We start from the raw sequence: 14,134 nt of genomic DNA, 5'->3' as shown, positions 1-14,134 counted from the left end.
AACGTATCTTCAAAAATTCAAATAAAATATTTTGTCGATTATATATAAAACTATTAAACAAAAATATTTACATGAATATGTATATATTCATGTAAATGTATTTATTACAATATTATATATTATATAATATTCATGCTTACATCTATGTATATAAGCAGTTAAATATTTATGTAAATATTTTCTTTGATAATTTTATATATTTTTTCCGTAAAAATTGAAATAAGTAAATTATAAAAATAGTTTGATATGAAGTGAATAAACCTCATTTTCCAAATAATTTTCTCTGCTTTATACATTTTATATATGTAATGTAATTGAATGTAATACTGTCGTGACCAAATGATAAATCACAAAAATTCCAATTTCCATGACTATACGATTTAAAAGGGCTAAATTTACTTCTAACTCGAGTTAGAATTTTAATGATGATAGCCAAAACGTTATACAATCGCTAGGAGAAAATCTGAAAGCAGAAATGTATTTTATTTTCAACAAAGCCTTGTCCAATATATTGTATAAACGAAAAATAAATTAAATACATAACATTTTTAAATATAACACAACATTTCATATACAGATACATTTAGAAATGTTATCTAATACATTTTTAAAAAGATTTTCTTCTCTTAAATATCTCGAACAAATTGATTTTTATGTAATTGTCTCATTTAAAATTAATGAAAATTTACCGTAATAAAAACTTATCTTCTACGAGATTCAAGCTAAAGAAAGATTTAAAGTAGTTTTGCTTTCAAAAGTTTAAAATCTTATTTAATATTAGAAAAAATAAATTCGCAATTTTAAAATTATTATGTATCTAAAAAATAATTCTTGATACTTAATATTATTATAATATTTATAAATTAAAAAAGCTCGGATTATAGAATATAAACTATTCAAATATGGTAGGTAACTGGAATTATAAAAATTAAAAAATCTTTAAATTTTATTAAATATCTATTTAAAAAAATAGTAATAGCGATTTCTCGATGCTATTTATTTCTGTTTAATTATATATTTCAGAAATTCCATTCAGAAAAATGAATAAAACTGCAATGCTAATAGTTTTGCAAACAGAATTAGCAAAAGGAAATGACATCAAGGGAGAAAAAATGAAAAACTCTTGCAATAAGATCATTAAGCCAGAAGAAATTTTAATTTGTTGGGAATCTAAACTCTCCTTAATTAATCGACGATTAATAATTTAATTTTCGAACGCAATATAATTCTAAAAATATTCGACATATTTTCAAATTCTCAAAAAAAAATAAACTAATTAAATTTAGTTCTTGCTATAAATACAATATTTAATTAGTTAGAATGTTTACTTTTAATCTATTAATCAACTTTCTCTTCGCATTCATTTTCAAAAGTGTAATATCAATCATCACTTAGCTTCGTTAAGTGAAAACGGTGTAAATGTCAATTAACAAAGCTTCTACTCCCAATTTAGAAAGTATATTAAGCTATTTAAACAGACCTAAATCTATATTTAACACATTTAATTTACGTGTACAGAATATATATTTTTTAATAAGCATGGGAAGAAATGATACGAAATTATAATAATGCAGTTTTAATGGGTAACAAAGTGATAAAGATGAAATCATATGAGATAATGAAGTTATTTTAAAATTTATCTGCAAAACTAAATCGAATTATTGAAATTAATGTTAAGAATTTCACGTTAATCTCAAGTTAAAATACAGATAAGTTAGTTATTTGCAGTTTTTTTAAGTGTAAACTTATATTTCAAATATAATTAATGATGTTAATAATTTATTGTAATGTAAAACATTACACTATATTCGGTATGTAAATTTGAATAAACGCTTAATTACATACAAATCTCATCTGTTAGAATGTCCTAACTTGAAAACCTATTTTTAATATTATCTTTTAAAAATATAGTAAAAGATAGTAGTATCATTCATACATAGTTTTAAAAGAATTTATGAGAAGATAATCGATCAAAAATTGATACGAGTAAATTAATTAAGATTCAATTAATTTGCATGATAAGGAAGAGACTGTCAACATCAAAATGCAGTATCACATTAATTATTTCGCTTTCGTTGATATATATTCATGCCTTTAATCACGGGAATTTTATACTTAAGCACTTTTATTACGTCTTTTATAATTTATACGTTGGCAAGATTAACTCCAAAATATATTTTAGAAAATAAAATAATTTTGTTTTGTTTAAGCGTATTCAAATTGAAATTATTCAAAATAGAATTTGTATAATAAGGAATTTGTTACTTAATCACTAATCACCAAGAGAGAGTTGAATACTGAAATGATCAAAAGCATTATAATTCCTCAGATATTTCAAATTGAAAAGAATTATAAATGATTCAATATATCTTTTTACTGTTTATTTTTAGAATTATTTAATTTTTATAGAATATTCTTTAATTAATTTATTAATATTTCTAAACTGTTAGAGCTTACAAATCATATCACGTTTTTAAAGAAGTATAAAGTATTTTAAATCGTAAATGTGTTGGAGTTACAAATTTCTCTTCGATTATTATTCAGAAAAATCTTTCTAGAATGTAAAATATTTTGAAAAATCTCTAGGAATTCTCATTCAATTATCTAAGAATAGCTAGAAGAGAATATTACTATTTAATGTTAAGAAAGGTATTTCGCAGTCGAACTTTCTTATAATTAACTTCGTCATCAAGGAAAAATTATCAATGGAAGCTAATTTAACTCTATAATTATTCCTGAATGGATGAAAACAGACTCTACAGACACTGTGTGAATATAATAATTAAACAAGAAATTTAAGCCATAATGCATAGTTATTTAGGTTAAATAACTATGCTATTAATTATTTATTATATTTTTTTAATACATTTGTTAAATTTTAAGCGACTAATTCTTATTATTTTTTAAATAAAATAAATGGAATTATTTTTGTATCAAAATCTCGTTCTCTTTCTTTTGTGTTTGCACAAAGAACGTGTGGGAGATGAGAATTTTACGTGGGTTGTAGATAAATCTCCTAAATACACATTTGACAGAATAATATAAAACAAAATCATTTTGAGATTCTAACCGCAACGTCATAACACTTGAGTATTTAACACTTAATATAAGTAACATTAAAATGATTATATCTAAACTATTTGAAAGTTCAGTTAATCGATATAACATTAAATTATACAGCTGTTACGAAATTTTAGTCTAACAGTATTTAAGAATTTAAAATAAAATAATTAATAATTAATTAAATTGAAAAATTTAATATTGATTTAAATAGAAGGCAAATAAAATTATATGAATTATACAAATATATACTACTTTAAATTAAATTTATTTTCTTCAATAATCAATTCTAATATTATATAACTTTCAGGAAATAAATCAAATTAAGTTAAATTGTATTAAAATTTAATTTATAAGTTTTATACATATTGTAGAAGAGAAATTAATTTCCGTAAAGAGAAAAGCTATTGAGAATAATTCTAAAAAGACAATTCGTTTTTATCAATTATACAAATCGTAAAATGCTATTTATAGATCTATATAATTACTCTGAAATATTGAGGAATACAAATTATAAATTAAGATCACAAATAGATTGATTTAAACATATAAAACTATTAATGTTAAAAAATTTATATATAACATTTGTGATGTTTTTATTCAATGTAGAAATAAAATCTAGGTGAATTTGTTTACATGATAAATTATAGACACAAAAGTTAATATATTTTAAAACGAAAGTCTGGCTTAATATAAAATTCTTATCTCTTAATTTGACATGAAAGTGTATTTCATGCGAATTTATGAATTAATCTAATTCATTAGATCATGATAATGTAACACATAAGTTTATGTTAATATAATACATTAATTTATCGGAATTTTTTAAAAAGTAGACACGTCCCAAATTCTTATAAATATATTTAAAATATTACGTTTACTTGACGTAAACATACTATCAAAATATACAATATTGTGTCCAAATTTTGCTTTACATTAATTCTAGAATTCATATTTATGTATTTTCCTCAACATTTCGCAACTAAGAAAAGTCACATTTATTGTAATTCTGGTCTGTTTGTATGTATTTTGGTAAACATTCAATTGATAAATATTTAAACAACAATTGTTAGCCTAATTTGCTAAAAGAATAAATTGTTGTGCATTGATAAACATGTAATAAAAATGAATTAAAATTTACTTTTAAAGATACATAGTCAATATAGTTATATTATTATAATTCAATATAATTTAATGTAAACACAAAAAATATTTCACAAAAATTTCATACGAATTTCACAAAAATATCGTGATAATCAATATTTTTTATTAGAAAAATTAATAGAGGCATAGAATTACCAGAAGTTAAATGAACATAAGAATCAAAACTGATGTTGCAAGAATATTTAAAAAAAAATAAAATGTTAAAATAATTTGAAAAGCTAGCAAGGGCTCTTGCTCGACTTTCCTGACAATCAAACAGGAGGTTAACGAAACCATTAAAAAGTCTGATAGTTTTCAATTATACTAGGATATAAAATTGAAATAATAAAAGCTTAAGAGGGATAATTTTGTTGAATTATGATAAAAATTTCCATTTAAAAAATATTTAAGTTTAAAAAACATTATGACATTAACTCAAAGTTAAAATTGTGTATGGAGGTATCTATTATGAGACGTTATTAAAAAATAACTTTTCTATTATTAATTATTACAAAAAGGCAAAATAGAATTAATTTTGAGAGTAGAGATGAGTTTTGAAAATACTGTAAATACCAATAATGAACAAAATTTTTCGTAAGATTGACCTCATTCGAAATATGACACATGACCCTTCTATCTCTCCATCCCTCGAGTTCCGTACTCCAAAATTTAATAGAATCAATGCCTCTTATATACAATTTATAATGCCAAATTTCGTTTCCTAATCTTTACTCCATCATGAGATATTAAACGAAATAGAAATCAATACACATGCACACATATATCTATCCCCAAAATTTTTCCCCTTTTATTTATTTATTACTATTGTTGGGGTTCATATGGTCTCAAAACGAAAAGTCAAATTTGAGACGATTACAATACTTTCCTGTGTGTAACATAGCACGGGATAAAATTGAATAATTACAGTCTATAATGTAACTTATAAGTATCTTTATCAAAATTCAAAAAAGGATTTATAACATCATTGTATTTTTGTTAGTGAAGTATTCCTCTACACTTTTAAAACGTTTTGTTTTAAAGAAGGAAAGGACATTTCTAAAAGAATGAATATTAACGTTGAGTTATTTATAAATTCAATTAAAACAAATTGAAATTACTTGCATTTTAAATATTTAAAGAGAATATGTTTTGCACAAAAGACATATGTCTTTCAGAAAATAAAAATAAAAATAAATAAAAATCCGAAAAATTTCTTAACAGTATATCTTTTAAATTAAGGACACGTTGGCGCACGTGACGTTATTTCAGGAATCATTCAGTTGTGGAAAGATATATTTTTTTTCAAAAAATCTTATTTATTCACGTCTAAAGAAGTTATTTTATTCTTTATTTACTACATTAAGACATATTATACTTTATAAAGAATACATATCACGTACGGCCTTCTCGCGATTTACAAATGAATGTGCATAATTAAAAAGTGGTAAATATCTGAGAATAAATAAAATTAAAAAAAATATAACAAATAACAACAAGAATGCAGCTCCTTATTAAAAAAAACGACAATAATAATAATCTCATTTGTAAAATACTCGTATGTAGAGAAAAGATTGAAGTACAATAGAATAAAAATTAAAAATATATTGCATACATTGAAAATTTAAGCTATAACTAATTTCATAGATTCTCCTATCTTGAAATAAAATAATATTTGAAACTGAAAGAATTTATCTTATTTCTCTTAATTTTTAACAACGCTTCTTTTTTTCATAACTTTCTTTATTGAGGATAAGTCGACTATAATATTAAACTTTTGCTTCTCGTCTGAATGTATAAGCTACATCAAAATCTTTGAATGCCATTAAGCGTGATAAATTATATTCATTTTGTTTTTCATGGATACTAAAGATTGATCTATATATTATCTTTCTCTTCTGAAATCACTTTGTTATGTTTTTGGCAATATTTCTGATTTTATCAATGGCATCTGACAAGTGAGAAGGACTACTATACAATCGTAAGAAATGTTTGATAACTTAATGTTATTAAATATATATTCTTTTTGTTATTATAATCATAGTTATTCTCTTTTCAATATAATCATGGCAGTTCTATATTGCTTCTTTCTAATCCAAAAAACGAATAGAAAATATAAAAGACATAGCCTACAAAATAACTATGTTTCCGTAAAAATAGGAAGTTACATCGGAAATTATATGATCTCATACTTTTAAGATAATGGTGTCCGGCTGGCGGGCCAAATTGCTTATAAATCGTAAGTATGCGGGCCAAAAATATTCTGTATATTCTAAATATACTAAAAGTAGGCCTATTTCTATCATTTATAAGTGATGTGCCAAATATTTAACACACCACTTATAACGTATGTCGGATTTGAGCACCACTGCTTTAAGATTTACCACACATCATATATATTATATGAGACTTGGTTATTAGTAGGAAATAAAGTAAATTATAAAGTGAAATGAATAATTTATTATAATCACTCGCGAGAAACTAGAAAACAAATGAATTCAACTAATAAGAAATAAATTAAAGAATATCAATCGCTTTTCATGACTTATCAACAGAATTCAAACACTTTTGACTTATTTCCACTGTAAAATCATCAAGTTCATTTATATACCGCGTTTTTAAAACGTAGATTAAAAATAATTTATAGTATCTTAGTAACAATTTTGATATACAGTTTCATCAATTTAAAATATCAACGCATTTCATCTAACTAATAAAATATTTTATAAGTTTCCGCATTTATTAAAACATGTGTCAACAGATTTGATTTCCATTTCTTGCCAGCATTGGAAGGCAATGGACTGACTGATTCTGTGTAGGAAGTGTCGTACGATAAAATAAGTAATGAGAAATGGCATCTTTTGGTAAAGTTAAGTGATGACGATGGACTAAATATTAAAGAAACTAGCCAACAGCTGTCCTTAAATTACAATACAGCTTGACAAATAGCTGCAAAACATGGAAACACTGAGATATTTGACAAGATGTCTACAGCACCAATTCAACACGTCAAAAAATAACATCTACAATAGTCAAGAATATTGAAAGGACGTTTGAAGGAAATGACAAATAACGTTAAAGCTATTGCTAATTTTATCTACGAGGAAAATCAGGTGAGATTGTCTCTAGCAATTATACATAAGTTTTAACTATACAGCTATGTATAACTCTAAAAAGAAGTTTTAAATATTGGATAGAGTTAATGTTCAAAATACAATTGATTTGCGATTTGAATATGCGAATGACTTCACTGTAAAGGCACCTAATAATCAGCTGAAATTAATATTTATCGATGAATGATGTTTTAGAATCTTAGAAGAAACAATAGCTACAGTAGAAAAGGGAAGAGAAGTTCTCAAACAGTTCCACCATGAGAGGACAGAACGTCACGTTGATTGCTGGTATGTTCAGTTTCAATTAACCCATGGACCAGCAAGATCTCAGTCTTTTAACGAGTTTATTGTTAAACTACTGGAATGTCTAGATGCTTACAAATTTATCCAATGTCTGGTTAATAGTGGACAATGCTCAAATACATAAAAGTAGAGAATTAAGGGAATATGTTGTTGAAAGAATGTATACACTGAAATTTCTGTCTTTATATTCCTAAATGCTTATTCCTATTGAAGAAGCTTTTTCCAAAATTAAAAACGTAGCAATGTCAAACCTAGGTACAACTTATCCAGAATAATAGGAATAAGTCATAGAATGATCTGTTAACACAGTAACAACTTCTGATTGCAACGGATATTTCACTCACATGTCCAGAAATATTCTTTTTCTGAGAAATGAAATGCTTGTGATATAACGAATTTGTTATCATTTATTTATAGCTTTTCTTGTTTAAATATCTACATAAAATAAAGTTAATATACATAATATATTTATTTAAATATACATTTAGCGAACATTAATGTTAATGCCTCGTGCAATGTGTATCGTGGATGCATTTTAATGTCGATTTAATCAATTTAAATTACTATTCAATAATTACATATTTTTTCGGAGATAAAAATTATATTTACATTTAAAAATAAGTTCACGGCTTTAATAATCTCCACTTGCAAGGAATCAGTGTTTAATACTCGGTATTATGCTTAAAGTAAGGTATATCAGTTGTGATTTGTCATATAGTACGAATGAAAAATGTTTGATTGCAATTGAAAAACGTTGACAGGCTCATTTAATGCTTGCGTTGATATCTAGTTTGAAATGCAAATTGCAATGATGGTATCTAATTGTAAATTATTGCATGAAATCTAACCAAAAATGCTATAAATAAATGCAGATAGAACTGAAAGGAATGTGTGAGCGAACATTACCAAATATTGATAAAAATATAGATCCGAAGAATACAAAAATTAGAAAAAGATCAAGACGGAAAATACTGATTTGAGACTTACACAAGTCTATGAAATTTAAAGTACTGTTATTTCAAAAATTACGTAGAATATTATTGGAAGAATAATTAATGTTCTCCGAAAATATAATACTTTATATTTCTGAGTTTCGTAAAATATAAAAATATTAAAATGTTTACGATAATATAATAAAGAAAATTTTATTCTGTTCCCAATTCTTAAAATAATTTAAAATATAATGATATTTAAATAGCACTGATTTTTCACTTATCTTTTCATTACAGTATGAAAAAGAGCACAGTATTCTGTTATTAAAATGTACGGAAGATAGGTTATAAAAATATCTGTGCCAAAACATTAGATAATTTTAATTAATCAAAAATCCAATTGATTTATTGAATGTTTTACATCAAGAATAATAGAAAAATCAATAAAGTAATTACAGTCATTTGAATAATTAATTTTTTAAATATTTTATGTTACTGTCAGAAAATTAAAATTATTCATATGGCTATGGCTTTCTTTTCTAGCAGTAATTTCAATTTAATTTATTACAAGATGTAGCTTTTCTTTAACTGTTTCAAATCTCCCACGTGGATAAAAATGGCTACTCAATTTATTACTTTTAACCGAACTTCATTTGAATATGAGCAGGCGTCGTATTAAAGCAAATTTTACTATCTTGGAAACACAACAGTTTTGAAACACTTTTTCTTTATTTCTTCCGAAAATTTTCCATAGTTTTATGAATGTTTATTGATGGAAAAACTTTCCATTAGTATATTTTTTGAATATGTATTTAATACAGTATTCCATTATACTGTATTTAAATACTTTATATAGTATCTGTATTACAGTATTTATAAGAATTCAGGTATAAACTGAATCCAAATGATATGTGGATGACACGAAAGATAAAAGCATGAGATACACCAAAATTGTAGCATTCTTACATGGTTATATCAGGCCTTATTATAAGGTTTTTTTCTACTGCACAAATATATTTTGTTTTGGTACAGCCGATAAATCCTAGTGTTAATAAGCTGTTCTAAAAGACAAATGGAAAATAAAGGCAAATCATATGTCTGTATAATTATTAATTTCAATCACTATTCAATCTTAATCGTTAGACATGGGTAGTGTGCACAGTGGCGTAGCGTGGGTGTCAGCCGCCCGGGGCGGAGGAAAGTTTCGCTGCCCCCTTATTTAGGTATTATTATTATTTATTGTGCCCTCTTAAAGTGCCGCCCGGGGCGGGCCGCCCCTGCCGCCCCCACTACGCTACGCCACTGAGTGTGCACCTACATGTGATATAATTTACTATACAAGTGCGCTGTGCCTGTGGATTATACAGGGTGGTTATAATTAAAGTTGCTCTACTCAGATCCGTCTAGAGCCCAGTCTCGTGGACGTATTTCGATGAAACTTGGTATTTATGTTATATGGACCATGGGGAAAAGGAAAATGCAAAAAACAAAAATATTTAGTTCGAATTTTTACCACTAGGCGAAAAATGGGGCATGAAGAACAAGAAACATAAAATGGAAACATGCAAAAGGTTTTTATTCACATTTGTTCAATATGCAATCCATTTGCATCAATTATATGTTCAAAACACCTTACAATGAAATCCATTTGCATCAGTCACATGTTCAAACGCCTTACAGCATTCTAAGTCGTTTTGAACATGTAATTGATGCAAATGGATTGCACATTGAACAAATGCTGTGAATAAAAACCTTTTGCATGTTTCCATTTTGTGTTTCTTGTTCTTCATGCGCCATTTTTTTACCTAGTGATAAAAATTCGAACTAAATATTTTTTTGCATTTTCCTTTTCCCCCGTGGTCCATATAACATATATACTAAGTTTCATCGAAATACGTCCACGAGAACGGGACCTAGACAGGTCTGAGTAGGGCAACTTTAATTATAACCACCCTGTAGTTTAAAAATGATATTACTGTTGCAGTTGCATTTAAAAAAATCTATCGTATATATATTCAATACAAATGGTAAATCTTACAACACTCCTTCCATAGCTCGTTTTTCGTGGGCCGAATAAAATATATAGTAAAACCTGTGTAAACCGGAATCGTACGGTACCGAATATTTTTTTCCGGTTTTTTTTTTTAACATAGAAAATCGCTCCGTTCCGAAGAATTTTTCTGTTCAGGCCGGTTTCCTTTATATTCAGACTCCGTTTTGGACAGGTTTTACTGTATACTGTGTAATTTAGGCAAATATTTTAACTTTAACATAACCAAAAGAAAGAAATACTTATAAAACTGAGAATCGAACAATTAATTACTGCACAAATATGGGATTCTCATTGCACAATTCAAAATTCCCACTACACATTTTGTGTCCAGTTGCACGTTAGAATATGCGCGAGTTAGATCATTTAATACCTGTATATTGAATAAGTAAATATTTTCCAAAAATCATTCATTTAATCTATTCAAAAGTAACAATTTTGATAATTTTACAGAAAAGTTTAGAAAATTCTACTCGATAAATGATAAAATTACTTCTTCATTTCAACTTTCAGAACATTTATCAAGTATATTTATTACTATCCAGAATTTAATAGTTTTTATAAAATTTTAAGTAGCGTCTTTAGTGCAATAATTTACATGTTACAAGTTTCGAGATTTGAACTGTTCTATGAACGAACTTATCGTGAATTAAACGTCAATATTCTTGTGTTTTATTCTTCAATTTGAAATATTTTTATTGCTATTTTTTCAAGTTTCAATGTCATTTATGAAACGTCTTCACAACTTTATCACTTATGTATTATACATTTTATTTATTTATGTAGCATTTATTCATAAAACAAACATTCATTAAATGTTTTATTACGTAAGTATTTTTTCTTGTATGAATAATTCTCAGACATTTTATTGGCATATATCAAATATATTTAAAATAACATATAAACAAAATAATGTATTGGTTATAATGTAAGCTGTCATTAGTATTTATTATTATATTTATTTTTTGTAATTAAATCATTTTTCTTACTTCTTACTCTTAAAGTAGGCCTATACGAAAAAATATATTTTTCTTCCCGTTCTGACTTATGGATATTGTATAACTAAAAAATTTTCTAAAACATTGTGTTAACAAGGAATAAAAAAGATTACAGTTAAAAAGGTAAAAGGAAATCAACTTGCAGAGAAAACTTTTTATTTACTTTGACAAACTTCCCATATGCATTTCGCCTCTTATAAAAGGCCTCTTCAGTAGGTTTGACTGTACACAGTTCATATTCCGACAATAACTTGTTAGAGGAAACCACTTATATAATTCACAAAAAATTCCCAGCATTCCGCTGTTAGCATTCCCGTATTCAAATTTACATTATTGTTTTGCATAACGATAGCAAAATGTTCCTTTACTTTCTGTTTTACATTGTTTTTTTCCCTAAAGACAATTTTTAACTTATTAACATTGATCTGACAATTATTAATATTACAGTGTTGGAAGATAGGAGAATTACTAATTTTTAACCTTACAGCAGCCAAGTGTTCTGACAGTCTAATCTTCAGTCTTCTTTTTGTTTCACCGATGTAAAAACTGGGGTTGTTACATATGCATTCTATTCTATAAACGACGCCGTCTTCTTCTAATAAATCTTTTTTATTAGTGCTTCTTATAATCATCATATTTGATAACCTGTTATTTTGGGATGGAGCAAATTTAATTAATTTTGATTAAAAAATTTTTTATATTTTTCATAGATACCTTTTATGTACGGGAAAGATACATACTGCTTTATTTCTTGACGTTGTTTAACTTTAAATCTATTTCTTAAAAATCGGTTGTACCAGTCAGTTAGCAATCTTTTTGAGTATCCATTTAGGATATATTTCTTATGTGTATCTTCGATTTCTTTTTCTCTTTGATCTATATTTGTTATTCTAGAAAAAATCTTTGTTATTTCCATTAAATATACATTATATTTTTGGTTTAAAGGACAATATGATTTTCAGATAAATCATTTTTATCTTATCAGTATATCTTTATCAGGTTGAAGCAGTTTATTTAAGGATAAAAATGTACATTTTAATAAACTAGTAATTTACACAAAATTAATTTATACAATTACTGAAAAAAATATCTACCACTGCCAAGGCTATAAAAATCCAAGCTTTTAATATGTTAATTTTTGTCCTCATTGCTTTTTGTCTAGGCATCTCCAGATATCTTTTCTATTTACTCCTGATACCTTTGAAATCTTCTATATCAGTCCTTCTCGAATTAAAGGACTGCGATCCAAGAAGCCATGAGATCTCAGTCGGAAGGCTGCGAAAGATTTAATTAAATATGTTAAAAACAATTTTCAATTTTGTGTTTTTAGTGAATTCAATTTAAATAATAAAAAAAGGTTATGATATGACGAAAATCTGTTCTTTATGACTCAAAAGTGTTATTTCCCCCAGGCTTTAAAAATTTTAAGAAATGCTTTAAAAAACGACGACCGATGGACGAGTGGTTAAAATACTCGAGTTCAAAAAATAAGCATAATCGTCCACTTCATAGATAGATTTATGACCGGATAGCCGAGAGATTAAGGTGTCGGCCTACAGCTTTGGAGAATTTGGAAACGAATCTGGTCGGGTCAAAAAACCCCAGAAATTTTTCTGAGATGATCAGTCTCAGATATGTCGCGTCCAGTTCATCACCACCCAGTACTCCATTGTGAATCTGCCTAAATTCGTGTTGGATATGATTAAAAGGCTTTCTTAGTCCCATAGGGGCTGAAGAAAGCGCTTAAAAGGCCCATAAAAAGAAGAATTTTTAAAAAATGGTAGAAATGGGATGATTCAAATGATCTGTCCGAATTCAATCCCGGACTACCTTAAGTTAGGCTATATATTAGTCTCTTGTCCCATAAAGTAATAATTTTAATTTATTTATATTCATTTTATTAAGACTAAATATTTCCGCAGTCGGTGTAAAATTATTTTTACTACAGTGGTACCCAGTTTATCCAAATCTTATTAATCCGGGTTACAAAACAATCCGTCTCAGAAGTATGAATAATAAACATACGAAAAACTTATACACCCGAAAAAATCAAAGAACTCCTAAGCACGTTCTTGCCTGAGTATAACGTTTCAGCTTGAAAGAATAGACTTGTTTTCTGTGAATCTGCATATGACAGCGATGGCCATTAATAAGTTTATAGTTTGTAACCTCGCGAGCTATTATTCATTCAACATCCATATTATTTCGCTGAGTTTCAATCACCTTCAATCTTTTGTGAAGTAAATACCGTGAAAATGACGACTAAAAGAAAAATGGCTGTTACGATGGAGAAGAATTTAGAAATATAAAATAAAATGTGTATAAACTGTGTTATGTCGTCAAAGAATTTTCCGGATTTTCGGCTATTCGGAACTGGCTTGTTTTAGCCGGATAAACAGTGTTCCATTGTATATAACATTTTTGATAAAAATTTTCATTGAATTTTAAATCGTTTGAATATTTTTAAATCTGAATCTGACAATGAGAATGAATCATATGAAGTCGTAAATGTAGCTTAACTAGTATTAAAAAATCAGA

Source organism: Centruroides vittatus, unplaced genomic scaffold (assembly GCF_030686945.1).
Source record: "Centruroides vittatus isolate TY-2023 unplaced genomic scaffold, ASM3068694v2 contig_549, whole genome shotgun sequence".
Classification (NCBI taxonomy): Eukaryota; Metazoa; Arthropoda; class Arachnida; order Scorpiones; family Buthidae; genus Centruroides; species Centruroides vittatus.
Note: the sequence above shows the minus strand (reverse complement) of the source record.